Source organism: Bufo gargarizans, chromosome 6, assembly GCF_014858855.1.
Source record: "Bufo gargarizans isolate SCDJY-AF-19 chromosome 6, ASM1485885v1, whole genome shotgun sequence".
Lineage (NCBI taxonomy): Eukaryota > Metazoa > Chordata > Amphibia > Anura > Bufonidae > Bufo > Bufo gargarizans.
The window spans coordinates 192,294,113-192,309,200 of NC_058085.1; positions in this window are offsets into that span (position 1 = coordinate 192,294,113).

Here is a 15,088-nt window from a genome sequence, read left to right on the forward strand (position 1 = left end):
CGGAGGAGGTGAACATGGCCATTTGTAGAAGGTGAAGTGTAGCCAATGTTGGCACCACGGCCCTGCGTCAACATATGCAGTGTCACCATAAAGTGGCCTGGGAGAACCATGGCTCCGATGTGGTGGTCCAGCCTGCTGCTGCAACCACTGCATCACACAGTGGCACGCACACGATTTCAGGCAGTCAAGGCTCCACCACCTCAGCCGAAGGGATCTGTCTGTCCTTCCCATCATTAGCTGGTCCTGATGTTACTGCTCCTCCTCCTACTCCTCATCAGTTATTCCGTCAGCAATTGATCAACGAAGCGATTGCCAAGAGGCAACAGTATGCGTGCACTCATCCAACAACAGAGAAGCTGAACGTGCTCCTGGCCAAGGTGCTGGTGCTGCAGTTCCTCCCTTTCCAAGCGGTGGACTCTGCACCTTTCATAGAACTGATGTCTTGTGCCGAGCAGAGATTTCCAAGCCATCATTTCTTTGGCAAAAAGGAAGTACCAGCCGTGCACACGTATGTAGAACAGAAGGTGGGCCAGTCCTTGAGCCTATCAGTTTCTGCCAAAGTGCACGCCACGTGTGGAACTATAACTACAGTCAGGGACAATAAATGTCCTTTACAGACGACTGGGTGAATGTGGTTCCTGCACAGCCACACCAGCAACTTGGCCAGGTCACACCGCTTCTGCCTCCACGTTGTCATGCCATTGGTCTGCGACAATGTCTGCCTCTGCCGTGTCCTCAGCCTCCACTGGAGGGACAATTCACAGTGCCCCTTCAGCATACCACATGTGCAGGGCACGGCGTAGTCACGCTGTTCTGCACCTTGTTTGCCTGGGTGAACATCCATCAACGATTTCTTGATGATCCAAGCGGATAGGAGTACTCCCCTTTCTAACTTCAATGTCAGCCAGTGGCAGCTCATGCATTATTTAACCAATCATTAGTAACAGGAGTCGTCCCGGAAGATTGGAAATTGGCAAATGTCGTGCCCATTCACAAGAAAGGTAGTAAGGAGGAATCGAGCAACTATAGACCAGTGAGTCTGTGTCATGGTCTTACCTTCTTGCTGTTCTCCTTCGTTTGACATGTGCTGGCGGCCATCTTGGTTTCTGGGTTTCTTGTAGCCTCCCACCCTGCGGCTTCTCCTTCCCACTGGGAGGAGCTGGATGCCCAGCTCATATATATAGGAGGTCTGTGGCTTCAGTTCCTTGCTTGGTCCTCCTGTGTTCACATGCTTCTAAGACTGCTGCTGCTTCTGGTTCCTGATCCTGGCTTCGTCTGACTACCCTGCTGGTTCCTGATCCAGGCTTCGTCTGACTACCCTTCTGGTTCCTGACCTCTGGCTTCGCAAGACCCTGCTTCGGTTTAGCCATCCGTTTGGACTTTTGCCTGACAGCTTGATTTTCAATAAAGCCTTCTTATTTCCACTTATCTCTTGTTGTACGTCTGGTTCATGGTTCCATGACAGTCTGACATCAATAGTAGGCAAATTAATGGAAACCCTATTAAAGGATAGGATTGTGGAACATCTAAAATCCCATGGATTGCAAGATGAAAAACAGCATGGGTTTACTTCAGGGAGATCATGTCAAACAAATCTTATAGATTTTTTTGACTGGGTGACTAAAATAATAGACAGTGGAGGTGCAGTAGACATCGCATATCTAGATTTTAGTAAGGCTTTTGACACTGTCCCACATAGAAGACTTATCAATAAACTGCAGTCATTGAGCATGGACTCCCATATTGTTGAGTGGATTAGGCAGTGGCTGAGTGACAGACAACAGAGGGTTGTAGTCAATGGAGAACATTCAAAACAAGGTCATGTTACCAGTGGGATTCCACAGGGATCTGTACTGGGACCAATTTTGTTTAATATCTTCATAAGTGATATTGCAAAAGGCCTCGATGGTAAGGTTTGTCTTTTTGCTGATGACACAAAGATATGTAACAGGGTTGATGTTCCTGGAGGGAAACGCCAAATGGAAAAGGATTTAGGAAAACTAGAAGAATGTTCAGAACTCTGGCAACTGAAATTTAATGTGGATAAGTGCAAGATAATGCACCTGGGGCGTAAAAACCCAAGGGCAGAATATAGAATATTTGACACAGTCCTGACCTCAGTATCTGAGGAAAGGGATTTAGGAGTAATTATTTCAGAAGACTTAAAGGTGGGAAGACAATGTAATAAAGCAGCACGAAATGCCAGCAGAATGCTTGGATGTATAGGGAGAGGTATAAGCAGTAGAAAGAGTGAAGTGCTTATGCCGCTGTACAGATCACTGGTGAGACCTCACTTGGAGTATTGTGCGCAGTACTGGAGGCCATATCTCCAGAAGGATATAGATACTCTAGAGAGAGTACAGAGAAGAGCTACTAAACTGGTCCATGGATTGCAGGATAAAACTTACCAGGAAAGGTTAAAAGTCCTTAATATGTATAGCTTGGAAGAAAGAAGAGACCGAGGGGATATGATAGAAACTTTTAAATACATAAAGGGAATCAACTCGGTAAAGGAGTAGAGCATATTTAAAAGAAGAAAAACTACCACAAGAGGACACAGTTTTAAATTAGAGGGGCAAAGGTTTAAAAGTAATATAAGGAAGTATTACTTTACTGAGAGAGTAGTGGATGCATGGAATAGCCTTCCTGCAGAAGTGGTAGCTGCAAATACAGTGAAGGAGTTTAAGCATGCATGGAATAGGCATAAGGCTATCCTTCATATAAGATAGGGCCAGGGACTATTCATAGGATTCAGATATATTGGGCAGACTAGATGGGCCAAATGGTTCTTATCTGCCGACACATTCTATGTTTCTATGCATGACACCTGTCGTTTGCTCAGGCTGTTTGAAGAGGCCACATTATTTGTCAGTCGCCAGGGCTACGGGATGAACAACGTCATTCCAATGCTTCATATCCTGAAACAGATGCTGGTAAATCTGGCTGGTCAGGGGACTGGATACGTGCCTCCTAGATCTCACAGCCACATGAGCCCTGTGAGGGCTGAACTGGAAGAGGAGGAGGACATTGGAGCACAAGCAATGTTTAGCGAATTGGGTGTTTTTTATACACAGGTGATAGGAGAGGAGGAGCAGGAGCAGCCAGAGGAGCTACAGGGTGATGAGGAAGATGAGGCAGAGGACCCAGACACACTGTGGCAGTAAGCAGTGGAGATGGAGGCAGGGAGTCCCTCAGAGTCACTTGCACAAATGGGCCGATGCATGCTCACTTGCTTGCATAGAGTGACAGTTGAATTGTCACCATTCGGCAGAGGGATGACTTCTGGCTCTCCACCTTGTTGGACCCTCACTACCAGTTCAAAATGGAGGCTCTTTTTAAACCCGCTGAGAGTGAGGAGAAACTGAACTACTATATAGACATCCTATGTAGTCAGTTGGCCGCTGGCTATTTGCTCCATCGTCCATCCTCTCAAAGGTCTGACCGGGGGGACCTCTGCGCACATGTTCCTCTGCCATGGCTCCTGTGGCAGGGTGGGGGGGTAGGAGCATTTCCAGCTCCATCAGCAGCAACTTGAGTCTAGAGTCGCTGATAAACAGCTTTCTTCACCTGCCTAGTGTAGAAACTACTCACCAGCAGCAGCAGCAAGACCTGGAGCAGGACAAGAACCAGCAGGTGGTGGCATACTTGGACAGCACCCTGCCACCCAACATTGAAGATCCACTGGACTACTGGGCAGCCAAACTGCATTTATGGCCCTGGAAAAGCTGTCCTGCCCGGCCAGTAGGGCGCGAATATTCGAATCGTGAATATTAATCGCGAGTATCGGCACTTTGAGAATTCATGAATATTTGGAATATACTGATATCTATTTGTAATTTCGAATATTCTAGATTTTTTTTCCAGCAGTAACCTCCCTTATTGCTTGTGGGCCAATGAGAAGGCTGAAATGTATTTGTCTGGTCTTAACAACATTTCTACCAACCAATAGGAAAGTTGCCTATCCCTTACTATATAACGACCTCCCTAGCAGACATTTTCTACAGTTTTTTTTAGTTCTGAGAGAGACAGCAGTGTCATTACTGTGCTCTGTGCTTTCCACACTACATTAGATATATATATATATATATATTGTAGGAGAGTCCCCGGAATAATAATGGACGGACGATACGTGCCATCAGAGGTCCTGGCCTCGGTGGAGTAAGAACCGGATCATTGCGGTTACAGAGGCGAATGCTGCTGGCGCAGCGTGTCCGGGCCGGTTCTTACTGGGAACAGGTAAAGAGTGGGGGGGTGCCTGTTCCCCACGGCCAACCCAGGTTTTTGGTGGAGCTGGGCCTTTAAGAACCCAGCCTGCTGATGATGGGGGTGGGGTGTGTCTTGCTGTGCTGGAGATTTCCACAGACAGAGTGAGTGCTGGTGAAGGAGAGTCTGGGCGCAGCACACATTGAAGGATAGCCCTGGGACCTGTGGTGCTACGAGCCGAAGGGGCTCTGGCCTGAGGGAGACAAAGGCAGGTAGCTTACAAGCCTGCACGACCGCTGTGGTCTGTCCAAAACAAGGTGACTCAAACCTGCTGTTTATTTCCTATGGAAGGACTTTTGTTTTATGCACTATGTGAATATGCACCTGTGTGGTCTGCACATTGCCTGTTATGCCTTTGGTGTGAATAAAGTCACGGTGTATCACAAAGACTATCTGTGATTGCCTCAATTCTGCCGCCGCTACCGTAGCCTACCACGAGCACATCCCCACAATTGGTGGCTTGGAGCGGGCATTCCTGCAGTGAGGCAGGCCTGAAGCAAAAGTTGTGTTGGACTGCATGTCATATATCAGGCCTGCAAGTTTTTTGGTTCCTGACAAGATGGAGGAGGCCATTAAGCACCTGATTCAGAGTAATGTACAGCAGCAGCAAACAAACAATCTCCTAATGCAGCAGCTGGCAGCCATGCAAGAGTCGGTGCGAACATCCCTGCAAGGAGTTTCAACTGCGACAACCCCGACTGTGTCTACCGCCAGGGACAAAGTCCGATCCGCCCTGAGGAAAATGGGTCCGGGAGATGATATAGAGGCATTCCTGATGGTGTTCGAAAGAACCGCGGAGCAAGAGAGGCTGCCGTTGGAGCAGTGGGCCGAGGTGGTGGCGCCTTTTCTGGTGGGGGACGCACAAAAGGCCTATTTTGACCTCAGCCGCGATGAGGCCAAGGACTATGAGAGGCTAAAAGCTGAGGTGTTGGCCAGGTTGGGGGTAAACACCTATGTGCGAGCGCACAGGGTGCATAGGCGTGCGCAGCCTATTACATTAGGGTGTGCACCCTAAAGCACAAACACACACGACGCGCGCGCGTGTATGTATGTATGTATGTATGTGTATATATATATGTTATATCCACAGATCCTCCATAACAGTGTGTCAATTTTTATTGTACTAACCTACTACTGGTACTTAAAAGACAAGCTTTCAAGAGTTCTCCTTTCTTCCTCGCTACGCTTGAGTATTGAGAAATAATCTATTCCTAAGGGTGGGTTTACATCTGCGTTATGCCATTCCGTTATAGGTTCCGTTCCAAACGGAATATATAATGGAATGGCCAGATGGAATGCAAAACGGAAACCTTTAAGAGGCATTCCGTTTTGCTCTGTCCTAATAGAAGTTTATGAGAAAGCATAACCAATCCGTCTGGGTCCCGTTATGCTGTTATCCTGTCGACAGGACTTTGTTTTCCGTCTTGCATAACAGGAACCAGATGGATCCGTTTTGATTCCCATAGACTTCTATTAGGACGGAGAGCAAATGGAATGCCTCCTGCAGAGTCTGCACTGTACGAGAGAGACTGCTATAGTGGCTGTAAAGTGAATAGTTGCAGAGCACACAATGACAGCCCCAGAGCCTTTCTGCTGCCTGACCAACCGTATGCTGCCACAGCGCCAGCCCAGCCTGCAGGACATCAGAGAGGCCTGGGGTCCACATTACAGCACCAATACATTTATTTATCAAAAAGCATCATACATAGCTAAAAACAAAACAAAAAACATTTTTTTTACTGTCCCTTTAAACAAAAGCCAGAATATAATAAAAGACATAAAAAAAACAATTTACTTACAAAAGAAGCTGTTCAGTCGTCTGCTGTGCCGTCCTCTGCTTGCTTCCGCAGATTCTTTCCCCTCCTTTCTGTCTCTCCTCAGTGCGCAGGCGCACTGTTATGGGAGATCTGTGGATGACACACTGTTATGGGAGATCTGTGGATGACGCACTGTTATGGGGGATCTGTGGATGACGCACTGTTATGGGGGATCTGTGGATGACACACCGTTATGGGGGATCTGTGGTTGACACACTGTTATGGGGGACCTGTGGATGACACACTGTTATGAGGGATCTGTGGATGACACACTGTTATGGGGGACCTGCGGATGACACACTGTTATGGCGGCATCTGCGGATGACGTACTGTTATGGCGGCATCTGCGGATGACGCACTGTTATGGGGGCATCTGTGGATGTTGCACTGTTATGGGGGCATCTGTGGATAACACACTATTAAGAGGATATCGATGGATGGCACTATCATGGGGGCATCTGTGGATGACGCACTTTTATCAACAGTGCATCATCCACAGATCCCCCCCATAACAGTATCATCCACAGATCCCCCCATAACAGTGTCATCCACAAATCCCCCCGTAACAGTGTCATATTCCACACAGATGCCCCCATAACAGTGTCATCCACAGACCACAGATATCCCCTTAACAGTCTATTAAGAAGATATTTGTGGAAGGCAATGTTATGGGGGTATCTATGAGGAATCTGACACAGATGCGGGGGGGGTCTGTGGTCTGTGGATGACACTGTTATGTGGGGCCAGGGGGATCTGTGGATGACACATATATAGCAGCATCTTGTGCTATATATGTGTCATCATCCACAGATCTCCCCCCCCCCCCCCATAACAGTGTCCCTGACAGTGACCCCCCAGGGGTGGAGGCCGCCGGGGTCTTATGCAAGCAAAGTGTTGTAATAAACTACTTACTGGGAGACTCCAGCTAGTAATCCACAATCATTGGGCAGGCGGCAGCGTAACATGACATCACTCCGTCACGCCGCACGCGCCTGCTCCTCCCACTTTATTAATGAAGCAGGCGGAGCAGGCGCGTGGCGTCGGAGTGAGTGACGTTACGCAGCCAGCCGCTGGGACACGAGCATGGGAGCAGTCTGAAGATATCATTGTGGCTGTGAGGGACAGCCGGGGCTCAAGCGGCAGTGCAGGAGGCTGAGCACGGAGGTGTGATTAGGGTGTGCCCAGGCACACCCGGCACACCCCGTGCGCATGCCTATGACAGGGTGTATCAGTGGGTGTTTGCCGAGTCCCGACCCGTCCGGTCACAAGCCTATGACTTACTTCACCTAGTAAAAAAATGGCTTCAGCCTGAAATATTGAGCACTTCTCAGATGGTTGAAAGGGTCGTGGTCGACAGGTTCGTGCGTACCCTCCCGAGAGCCATACAGCGCTGGGTGGGACATGGCGATCCAGGCAACCTGGAACAACTGGTTAGCCTGGTGGAGAGGTATATGGCCACTCAGGATTTGGTGCGGGACTCAGCGGTACTACCGAAGTCACGTCAGCCCCCGTTGCCGACCCGGGATCCTGAAAAAGGGATCCCACCACATAAGGAGGGGAGTGGATCTCCAGTTCGTGGGAGGAATACCCTGGGGAGGAGGGAGGCTGCGAGGATCAGATGTTGGCATTGTCAGGACTGGGGACATGTGGCATCCAACTGCCCTAGGGCGTCCGAACCCATGGACTGCGGGTTCGCTCGCCGGTCCTCTTTTTATGCCCAACCGGTGTATATAGCTGACCCCCTGCTGGCGGCGGACACCCCTCCGCTGTGTGATGTCGTTGTTAATGGACACTCCGTGCAGGCCCTGCTGGACTCTGGGAGCCTGGTAACTCTGGTCCATGAGTCGCTGGTAACGGAAAAACTCCCAGAAAGGCGAACCCTTACCATTGTCTGTATACATGGGGATCGCAGGGAGTATTCCACCACTAAGGTTACCCTGGCAGTGTGTGGAAAGGAGGTACCACATGTCGTCGGGGTGGGGAGACGGCTCCCTTATGCCGCAATATTGGGGAGGGACTTTCCCCTGTTCTGGACTTTGTGGAGGAACGGGTTGCCTACCTGTAGGGAAGGAAAATGTCCAGGTCCCGAGCCCGAGGACCCCGAGGCAGGGGCCCCAGCTGTAGGGGTCACCGTAGGGGAGGTAGAGTGTAACCCTGACCGGTTTCCCCTAGAAGTATTGGCGGGTGAGACAGTAGAAAGCTCGTCCGTCCTGGATCTGGAGGTACCCCGAGAAACCTTCGGGACCGCACAGCTCCAGGATTCGACGTTATTGCGGGCTAGAGAAGGGGTGTCGGTAATTAATGGTGTTGCCCAGCGTCCCGGCGCCGATACCGTATTTCCTCACCTGGCCTATAACCAGGACCTGTTATATAGGGTAGACAAGGTGAGGCAGGAGGTGGTGGAACAACTGGTGGTGCCCCAGCCTTACCGGCGAATGGTCTTGGATTTAGCGCATGCGCATGTGTTGGGTGGTCATCTGGGGGTTAAGAAAACGCTGGAGCGAATTCTACAACGGTTCTATTGGCCTGGGATATATGAGGAAGTCCGGAGGTTCTGTCAGTCCTGTCCAGTGTGTCAGCTGACTAGCCCCCAACCTCAGTATCGCAGTCCACTGGTACCTATGCCCATTATAGAGGTGCCCTTCGAAAGGGTCGCCATGGATCTGGTAGGCCCCATTATTAAGTCAGCCCGAGGTCACCAACACATCCTGGTAGTGTTAGACTATGCCACTCGCTATCCGGAGGCGGTCCCATTGCGCCATACGTCGGCCAAGGTAATAGCTAAAGAGCTCATGAGTATGTTTGCCCGTGTGGGGATACCAAAGGAGATTCTGACGGACCAGGGGACACCTTTTATGTCCAAAGTAACAAAGGAATTGTGTAAGCTATTAAATATTAAACACCTGCACACGTCCGTCTACCATCCCCAAACCGATGGGTTAGTAGAACGGTTTAATAAGACCCTGAAGTCCATGCTAAAAAGAGTCGTGGCTAAGGACGGGAGAGATTGGGACTTACTGTTCCCCTATGTTTTGTTTGCGTTACGGGAGGTGCCCCAGGCGTCCACGGGGTTCTCGCCCTTTGAGTTGTTATATGGGCGACATCCCCGTGGGCTACTGGATATCGCTAAGGAGGCATGGGAGCAACAGCCTACGCCTCATAAAAGTGTGATAGAGCACATAGGAAAAATGCAGGACCGAATAGGGGTCGTGTTGCCGATCGTCCGTGAGCACATGGAAGCGGCACAACTGGCCCAGAGTCGGGTATATAACCGAACCGCCCGGGTAAGGACATTTCACCCGGGTGACCGAGTTCTTGTACTCGTGCCCACGGTCGAGAGTAAATTCTTGGCCCGGTGGCAAGGACCCTATGAAGTTAAGGAGAAAGTGGGCCCAGTTGATTACAGGATATACCAGCCAGGGCGGCGGAAGCCCGAACAGGTATATCATGTGAATCTACTAAAGCCTTGGAGAGACAGAGAGAATTTGTTTGGAGACAGCCCGCCCTCTGTCGGGACGTCAGGGAGTGACCCGGGGTCACCAGGTGTTCCGGAGAGCGCCGCTGGGGTGACGATAGGGGACGGACTGTCGACCAAACAAGCCCAAGAGGTGAGAGAATTTGTTAGTCGGAATAGGGACGTATTCTCTGACCTTCCTGGACGTACCACCTTGATCGAGCATGACATTGTCACCGAGCCCCGGGTGAAAGTCCGCCTAAGACCATACCGAGTACCGGAGGCTCGGCGACAGGCCATTTCGCAAGAGGTAAGATCGATGCTACGTCTAGGGGTCATAGAAGAGTCAAAGAGCGAGTGGGCTAGCCCGATTGTCCTTATTCCCAAACCGGATGGTTCATTACGGTTCTGTAATGATTTTAGGAAATTGAATGAGGTATCAAAATTTGACGCCTATCCCATGCCTCGGGTAGACGAGTTGATAGAGCGGCTGGGAAAAGCCCGGTATTTTTCGATCCTAGATCTCACGAAGGGCTACTGGCAGGTACCTCTGACCGAGGCATCAAAGGAGAAGACGGCCTTTGTCACCCCGGAGGGGCTTTTTCAGTATAGGGTGTTGCCTTTTGGGTTGCATGGCGCTCCGGCTACGTTCCAGCGTCTGATGGATGTCGTCCTCAAGCCCCATCACCAGTATACCTCCGCGTATCTGGATGATATAGTTGTGTTTAGCCCAGACTGGGAGGGTCATTTGTCAAAACTTCAGGCAGTGATAGATTCTCTAAGGAAGGCGGGGTTAACTGCCAACCCAAAAAAATGCTCGGTGGGACTAGAGGAAGCTCGCTATTTGGGATATGTGATTGGACGCGGAGTCATTAGGCCCCAAGTGAATAAAGTTGAAGCAATCCGGAATTGGCCCAGGCCTCGTACGTCCAAGCAAGTACGGTCATTTTTGGGCCTGATTGGGTACTACATGAGGTTCATTCCCCATTTTGCCACCTTGGCAGCCCCGTTAACTGGCCTCTTGAAGGGTAGAAAATCAGTGATGGTTCGCTGGGGGGAGCAGGAGGAGGAGGCGTTCTCCCGTTTGAAGTCGGCCCTATGTGAGTCCCCAGTTCTGGTGACGCCCGACTTCAAGCGGGAGTTTGTAGTTCAAACAGATGCCTCGGGAGTAGGACTAGGGGCTGTGCTTTCCTAAGAGCTCAACGGGGAAGAGCACCCCGTGGTTTTTCTAAGCCGCAAGCTTACCCCAGCAGAAACCCGGTATAGCATTGTAGAGAGAGAGTGCCTCGCCATCAAGTGGGCACTCGAGTCTCTCAGATATTACCTTCTGGGGAGAAGGTTCCGTCTGGTGACCGACCACTCCCCTCTCCAGTGGATGAGTCGGGCTAAGGAGGGGAGCGCTCGGGTTACCAGGTGGTTCTTGTCCCTCCAGAACTTTAAGTTCACTGTTGAGCACAGGGCCGGCCGCTTACAGGGGAACGCAGATGCCCTGTCCCGGGTACACTGCTGTGCATGTGTTCACCCCCTCAGGCTTGAACAGTATGTTCAAGCCCTCAGGGGTTAACAAAGGGGGGGGATATGTAGGAGAGTCCCCGGAATAATAATGGACGGACGATACGTGCCACCAGAGGTCCTGGCCTCGGTGGAGTAAGAACCGGATCATTGCGGTTACAGCGGCGAATGCTGCTGGCGCAGCGTGTCCGGGCCGGTTCTTACTGGGAACAGGTAAAGAGTGGGGGGGGTGCCTGTTCCCCACGGCCAGCCCAGGTTTTTGGTGGAGCTGGGCCTTTAAGAACCCAGCCTGCTGATGATGGGGGTGGGGTGTGTCTTGCTGTGCTGGAGATTTCCACAGACAGAGTGAGTGCTGGTGAAGGAGAGTCTGGGCGCAGCACACATTGAAGGATAGCCCTGGGACCTGTGGTGCTACGAGCCGAAGGGGCTCTGGCCTGAGGGAGACAAAGGCAGGTAGCTTACAAGCCTGCACGACCGCTGTGGTCTGTCCAAAACAAGGTGACTCAAACCTGCTGTTTATTTCCTATGGAAGGACTTTTGTTTTATGCACTATGTGAATATGCACCTGTGTGGTCTGCACATTGCCTGTTATGCCTTTGGTGTGAATAAAGTCACGGTGTATCACAAAGACTGTCTGTGGGTGCCTCAATACTGCCGCCGCTACCGTAGCCTACCACGAGCACATCCCCACAATATATATATATATATATATATATATATATATATATGATATAGATATATATATAATACAGATAGTTAGTGGGAGATAGTCAGTGTAGGTTATATCCTGATAAAGTGTAGCTGTTTCAGTGCAGTGTGTTAGGTAGTGTGATAGGTTCTGCTATCCATATATACATGCAGACATGCTAAAATGTGAAGTTTCACATATTGCGCCAAAATATTCACATCATTAGTGCCGATTAGCGCAATCACAAATATATTTGAGCACTCTAACTTCATATAAAGCAAATATATTTGTGGTAAATTATGTTAAAAACATCTATTTCCTGGCTGCTGAGAGCATTATAGTGGTGTAGTACACTGTGCCTTGTAGTAAGATGTATAGGGAGTCTGCTGTGGTAGTGAAATAATACTGTGAGTCTGTATGACATTCAGATGACAGGCGTCGCTCTTAGAATCACTGCACACCTCACTTATTAGGGCAGTCACAAGGCCAAAACTGACCAAAAACCTCAAGTATGCCTTTTAGGTCGATGTTAGCGCCAAGAAGAAGCATACTTCTTTTACACCGTCACTAGCTGATTCCACATAGATGTCTACAGAACCTCGGACAAAGTGGAGAGGGTGTCACCACTAAGTTTGTGTTGACGTTACTGATTTATTTGCCCTTCCTCTAATCTGTTAGAACAATAACCCAATTCACTTAAATATGATAATCCTATAGACATACTGCTCAGAAATATGTTTAACTGCCTATCTAAAGTACGTTAAAAAACATTTTATACAATAATGTTAAAATTAAATCTCCACACAAATAGGCTTGATGGGGTGAATTGGGATATATCAGGCTATTAATATGCTGATTCCCAATAGCACCCTACCACAAGAACGCCTTTATGTTTAGGAGTATATCAATAATGGTATAAATCCTCAAATAATCCTAAAAGGATGTTGCTCACACTGCACATTACGGGGCTGTGGACCCTTTAATCAGTGCTATATAGGATCCCATACTTAGATGGTGGATCCCTAGTAAGCTCAATATCATAAGGGCTCCTTTATGTTTAGGAGTATATGAATAAATGGACCAAATCCTGCGATGATCCTAAAGGGATACCAATAGCACTATATATATGGGGCTGTGGACCCCTTAAACAGTTGCTATAGGATCCCACACTTAGAGGATTTATCACTGCTAGGCTCAAATATAGAAGCAGGAGTCAGTCTGCATGTGTTTACTACGCTGCAGTAAATTGCTCAAGCAATTGAGCAATTTACTGCAGCGTAGGAAACACACAGCCCCGTAATGTGCAGTGTGAGCAACATCCTTTTAGGATTATTAGAGGATTTATACCATTATTGATATACTCCTAAACATAAAGGAGTTCTTGTGGTAGGGTGCTATTGGGAATCAGCATATTAATAGCCTGATATATCCCAATTCACCCCATCAAGCCTATTTGTGTGGAGATTTAATTTTAACATTATTGAATAAAGTGTTTTTTAATGTACTTTAGATAGGCAGAACAATAACCCACAAAAAACAGATCCTGTCTGTGGAGCATACGCCATACTCGGTCAGCATTTGCTCAATAATCCATCAGTATAGCTAATGCAAAAAAAAAAAAAAACAGCAGCAGAGATAACACGTGAATGTAATATTTGCATGTCTTTTTTGTTTTGTACCCACTCCTGCTTTTACCAATTCTGATGAGACCATACAGGCCTTACAGCTGCTACACAGACAGGATCCGCTGTGCGTCACATTTTTCATTCCTTCTGACAGATCAGAAGAAAGGTCAAATAAATGATGATGTCAGCCAGGCCGAAAGGCAAAATACTGGTCCAGTCTTGATGTGGGGAGGGTGGGAACAGCATAAGAAGTCCACAGAGTGGACCTTTGACATAGTGGTGAGGTAGAAGCAGCATGAGGAGACCATAGAGTGGCCTAATGACAGAGTCTGGAGGTGGAGGCCACAGAGTGGAATGACAACGAAAGACCGTGGAGGTGGCGACAGCATTAGGAGGACACAGAGTGGCACGAAGACAAAGTGTTGAGGTGTCAACAGCATGAGGAGGCCAGAGTAGCATGAAGACGAGAGATTGTGGAGGTGGTAGCAACATGAGGAGGTCACAGAGTGGCACAATGACAAAGTCTGGAGTTGGCCGCAGTATGAGGAGGCCATTGAGTGGTAGAATGACTGAGTCTGGAGGTGGCAGCAGCATGAGGAGGCCACAGAGTGGCATGAAGACAAAGTGTGGAGGTGTCAGCAGCATGAGTAGGCCAAAGTAGCACGATGACGAGAGATTGTGGAGGTGGCGGCAGCATCAGGAGGCCACAGAGTGGCACACTGACAGAGTCTGGAGTTGGCAGCAGTATGAGGAGGCCACAGAGTGGAACAATGACAGAGCGTGAAGGTGGCGGCAGCAGCATCATCAAGATGAGGCCACATAGTGGCACAATGACAGAGTCTGGAGGTGGCGACAGCAGCAGCATCAGGAGGATACCACAGAGTAACATAGTAACATAGTATATAAGGCTGAAAAAAGAAATTTGTCCATCCAGTTCAGCCATAAAATTCCTTTTAAGGACTGGTATAGGTGTGCTATTGATAGGTGTGATACACAGAGGGGTGCAATATACTTATAATATACTTTTATAATGAGTCAAAAACACATAGATCTATATAGTGATCACCTGGAAGTCAGGGACTAGGGGCTTACTAGGGCCATTTTTATATAGGGTAAGGTTACGGACGTGGTCGCTCTTATCAGGGAGGGTTGTCTGTAGTTAAGCTAGCAGGGTCAGAATAGCACCCCTCTGTAGGGCAATATCAGGGACAGTTCTTTGCCCACCTGTCCTTCAATACCACATCATCATCTAGCCCAGGGATAGGTGGTGTTTGCTTTCCCTCCGGGATTCATGGATGTGCACTGGAGCTCCCCGGATTGTGGTAGGACATATGGTTTCTGGCCGAGCACCTGATTTAGTGCCGCCGAGCACTTGTTATTGCCTATCACTATGCTTTTTGCTTAACTTAAATAATTAAATTTATTTTCATTTTGAGGGATATCTTTTTCATTCACACGTCCGCAAAATGGGTCTGCATCCGTTCTGCAATTTTCAATGGGGCCGGAATTCATTTTCAATGGGGCCGAAATGTGCTGTCTGCAGCCGTATTTGCGGATCCGCATTCCGCATCCGTGCTTCCATTTCCCCGAAAAAATAGAACATGTACTATTCTTGTCCGCAATTGCAAACAATATTAGGCATTTTCTATTATAGTGCCTGCGATGTGTGGTGCGCAAATTGCGGAGGTGTGAATGGACCCTCATATCAACATTAAAGGTTACGTTTTAT